The sequence below is a fragment of the Octopus bimaculoides genome, chromosome 4 (assembly GCF_046866305.1).
Source record: "Octopus bimaculoides isolate indiv1 chromosome 4, ASM4686630v1, whole genome shotgun sequence".
Taxonomy (NCBI): Eukaryota; Metazoa; Mollusca; class Cephalopoda; order Octopoda; family Octopodidae; genus Octopus; species Octopus bimaculoides.
The window spans coordinates 28,188,131-28,193,156 of record NC_142931.1 but is presented as its reverse complement, the minus strand read 5'-3'; the positions used below and the strand labels follow the sequence as shown (position 1 = coordinate 28,193,156).

The window sequence follows — 5,026 nt, the reverse complement described above, 5'->3', positions numbered from 1 at the left end:
TCAGTTCCTTCTTGAGACACCTGTTATTTTAAGGATAATAGATAGTGTATCTGTACTTACAAAAGGTTTTGTAATAGTGCAGTTTGTCTAGTTTGCTTCTATACGCATAAACTTGTGAAATTGATTTATCATAAAGACAGCAACAAGTTACAAACAGCAGTTAATATACAAGCATATATATATATATATAAGGGTAAAAACTATTAAAATAATAATTTATACCAGTGGTTAGCATGCGTAAGTCCGTAGACATAAATATTTTCATAACATATATACGTGTACAATCAAAGTACTCTAAATAAGAATGTTTTTCGTGGTTTGAAGATTTGACTATCTGTTTTATCATGTAAGAGGACCACCTAGTGGTCTTCTCTTCGTGTATAAATTTTTATGCACTCATAAGATATTCATGTCTACGGACTTTTTTTGCGCATGCTTATCATTGGTATAAATTTTACCCTTATATTATAATAATTTTTACCCTTATATTTATATATTTAAGTATTTAATTCTTGGGTCATATAATTCACTGTTGAATTTATTCACTGCTGTAATATTCTGGCTCCGCACGTTGATTGTGGACATTTTGATTTGAATTCTTAATCTGTTAAGATGAAGCTAAAAACGCACGTATTTTTTCATTTTTGTTTTCGGTACGTATTCTAGTTTCATGATTATTTATCTTCAGCGATTCTACTGAATATCCACGGATAGTTGATTAATCAATTAATTAATTAATTGATTGATTTAATCATTAACGGTGAAACTTCGGAGTATAGAATTAATTGATATTTTAATTTTCTCAATTTGTCCTCCTCGCTTACAATCTAAATGCTCTAAATAAGAATGCTTTTCGTGGTTTGGGGTTTTGACTGCCCATTTTTAGCATGTAAGAAGACCACTTGGCGGTCTTCTTTCCGTGCATAAATTTTTATACACACATGCATATATGTACATAGACAAATATACGTATACATACATATACGCCAACAGACTATCTTATACGCACACACTCATGTTAGCATTCTCATATCTATAACTAACATAACACTATTGAATGATATGGATACATTGAGAACAGCGGCAGGGAGGGAGAGGAAAATAAATCCGAAGGAGCTTCACGAAGCTGTTACTTCAAATGTATTATGCGTATGTGAATAGATAATTCAGATAAATTATAAATAGAATGAAATACAATAAAATTAAATTAAACTAAATTAAATAAACAAAGATTATGTGAAGGATAGGGATTAAAAGAAAAAGTATATTGTAAAATGATGCAAATAAAATATTGAAAAATACGAATTAAAATCAAATACGGAATTAGAATATAACTAGATTATAATATGAAGTCCAGATCAATGCATAAAAACTATTCGTAAAGTATCTATTGAATATATAGATACCTGACTATCTGTGAAAAAAAGTAGTACTACATAGTAGGAATATTCAGTGCGAGAGAACAATAGGTGGATAGCTGTATTTAGTGAAGGTATCCCCTATATGTCGAGAAAGTAAAAAGTTTTTCGTTTTCTTTTCAAAAATCTCTTGTGTACAAATAAATCCTTTTGTCAGTTGCAGTAATGAATTGTTTTCGAGATTATTCTTGATTCTTTAAAATTTAGATTGCTAAAAAGTTATCTTCCTGCTGACCGCTTATATTTACGGAGATGAATAGGTCACCCACCCGATCAATACCTTCGTTAATGAAGCTTATTGTTAATTAAGTCTAGAATAAATATTATTAGGTTTATAATTTCCGCATACGTTACTAAACAAATCCTACCGAGAGACAAGAAATTCATGAAAATACTTACGATATATGTATATATATATATATGTATATATATATATATATATATAACGTAACATCGATACTTTTCCATTCCATAAAGACAACATAGGAATGAAGTGCATAAAATAGATCTTCTTGATGTATAGGAGAAAGTGATTCTAGTAAGATACAATTTTTCTTATCTTTTAAGTTCGAATGTAAAAGATAAAACGAACAAAGCAAAAGGAAAAGAAAGATGGGGGAATATAGAAGGGAAGAGTAGAGAAAAAAGAAAGAAAGAAAGACAAAGAAAGAAGGAAAGAAAGAAAGAAAGAAGAGGCCGAAGGACTGTGCAAGTATATAGTGATTTATAACGCTTGGCAATCTAACTTACTGTGAAAAAACAAAAAAAAGCATGCATGCATATACAGAGAGAGAAAGAGAGAGAAATACAAGTATACATATATATGTATGTATATATAAACATGCATATATATATATATATTGTGCATATATATATATAAACTTGCATATGGATGTATATATTTATGTATTTATACATGTACGTATGTATATATGTATGCATGCTGGAGACCATGCATGAAAGGGAGAGAGGGGAAAAGAAGGGAAGGAGAGAGAAAAGTAAATAAATGAATGCCTAAGAAGCAAAGCGAAATAGATTCATATATTTATACGCAAGCGTCGAGGACAGGAAAAGAGAGAGAAGACAGAGTCACTGTGAGGTGTAGAAGATAGAGGAATGACGTAAATGGAAGCATAATTATTGACAGAGCAGAGAGAACAATTGATCTGTACTTAAATATAATACAATAAAATAATGTACCAAACTGAATAAAACAAAACAGATTCGTCTGGTGTTTTCATACAAAGTACTTTTGGATAATGCAAGTTAGGAAGATGAACTCTGAATATCCAAAGAGTATTTAAAGCACTTCAAGGAACTTCCAATCTTTTGAAGAATCTCACAGAAAGTCTTCTTCAGTGGGAATATTATATTCTGGTAAGGGCTCTTAAAGATGAATTGGTCGTAGAATTTAAAAAGTCGAAAGGAGACATCAATATAAAAATGCTTTTAGATGTACACAAGCGCACAATCTCAATCATTTGTAGTATTGATTGCAAGGATGGCCACTGTTTACCATAACGTACATGGTACCTTTATATTGCGGTCTCCAGATGGGCTGCGAGAGATGTGTTGCTTTCCACTAGGTGTTGAAATAATGTATCGTATATACATGTTTTTTAAAGTTACCTTCTGTAAAGTCTTAATAAAACTGTACACTAATGTCTAACAACTTCTTTTTAGCACAAAGTACAATCTCCTTGTTGAAAGAGAAGTTACCATGAGGTTACTATGAATCAAGAGTGGCACAGTTACATTGGAGTTAATTATGTAACAGAAGGCTGTTATAATTCATTCAGTTGGTACTTGAAATAAAACTTATGAGATTGTTTGTACCTTTAAATACTTATTGCTCAATATCTAGTGATACCTGTAGGAAAATATAGTTGTATAGTTCTTATCAAAATTCTTAATAAATTAGCTGCCACACACATGTTGAACAAGTATTATGCAATAAATTACTTCACTTGCACAGTTTTTGCGGTACTTTGAGGCGTTGTCTATAGGGACGTATTGCATTTTCTCACTCATGCCACTCTCTTTAAGTCATCCCGTGAAATGTTATATATGTGACAAATTTTATTATAGACTAATTTCTTAAAGATTACAGAAGGTTATCTTAAGAACATGTTACTATGCCAAACAATTTGATTTTGTTTCCTATAACGATAATACTTATTTACGGTTAAGCCTAACGTTATATATAAAGCGTAGTTACATTGATATTACTACTAATTGTAATTCTAAAAATAAAATCTTTTTAACAATATTAAATGATATTTCTTAAATCAAAATAAATGACATTTTAGCTGCCCTCCATTTTCCGTTAATTATACAACGTCAAAATGAATCTTACTTTGCCTGATTACTCGTAGTCAAGAGAACTCCGAATCTCAACGGAATGAATCATCTTTGGAAAGCAATGTTGTAGGAACACGTATTGTGAATGTACTAACCGATCACTGCACACACAGCAATGGTTGTGAATCAATCATAAAAATTAATGTAGTTAATATAATAGTGGATCATAAATGGAAGCTACTTTACAATCCAATGCTATGAAATATTATTATTTGTTCTGAGATAGCACTGAACACCCACAGGGAGCAGTATCGTGATATTTATTGGATTTATGATGGGATAACGGAAGGGTGACAACAAAAAAGGGCCAAGTGGATATACGTCTTGATTATTTTTCACCCTGCCCTTAAAAATATACGCTCTTTCCAGCATACCAGCTAACTTGTTACTCCGCCTTCTATTCCAAATTATTCACCTTTCTTCTCTGTTTCAGTTCACCTGTGTTCAGCAACCGGCTTATACAAGACTTGTTCTTTCTTATCCTCAGTACATTCCTCTTAAAGAAAACCGATTTACCTTCTCGACACTACGTTTTCATGGAGAAACTTTGTATATATATAAATTTGCTAAAGATTTATTAATTGAAATAAACTGAGTTCTATTCATACACAATCTGGTTATAAACTAATGGCAATTAAGTTTCGAATATAATAGTAAAAATAAGAGCAAAGACCCACTTCAGTCATGAATGACCATGGGATTGTACCTAGAAAGTTCCCCTCCGAGGCACAAATCTGAGCATAGTTATCTATGGAACACCAGCAGTCGCCCATGCACATCAGCCTTCCCTCTCCACGCCACCGATGTTGTCTAAGGGAGGGCAAAGGTCGATAAAGCTTGGTACCAGTGGCGCCGCAACACATATCTACAGCAGAGTGGACTGGAGCAACGTGAAATAAACATTTTGCACACGAACACAACACAGAGCCCGGTTCGGGAATCGAACTCACTACCTCATGATTGTGACCCCCGATGCTCTAACCACTGAGCACCTATATATAGTAGTATATATTCAGAGATAAATATTGTAATGTTAAAATATCCTAAAGTTTGTATGTTATCTTTTGAGTGTCACTTATCCAAGAATTGTAGGTTCAGTACGGTAGCACAGAAAAATGTGACAATTAACGCAATATGCAACATAACTTGTGTTGCCTCGCAAAATTTTGGTATTTTAGCCGGAAGGCATATTGCAGCTTTGTATCATAGCTTCAGTAGAAAACAATACTTTAAAGAGGCGTGAACTA

The 5,026-nt window shown here is 32.3% G+C and overlaps 1 long non-coding RNA gene across 1 annotated transcript; it reads left to right on the top strand.

The window, feature by feature from the left end:
- Positions 1–548: 548 nt before the first annotated feature.
- LOC106870307 (uncharacterized) lies at positions 549–4,820 on the top strand. Its single transcript, XR_001409511.3, has 2 exons — positions 549–653; positions 4,213–4,820. It is a non-coding gene; the product is annotated as an uncharacterized LOC106870307 (long non-coding RNA).
- The last annotated feature ends 206 nt before the right edge of the window (positions 4,821–5,026 follow it).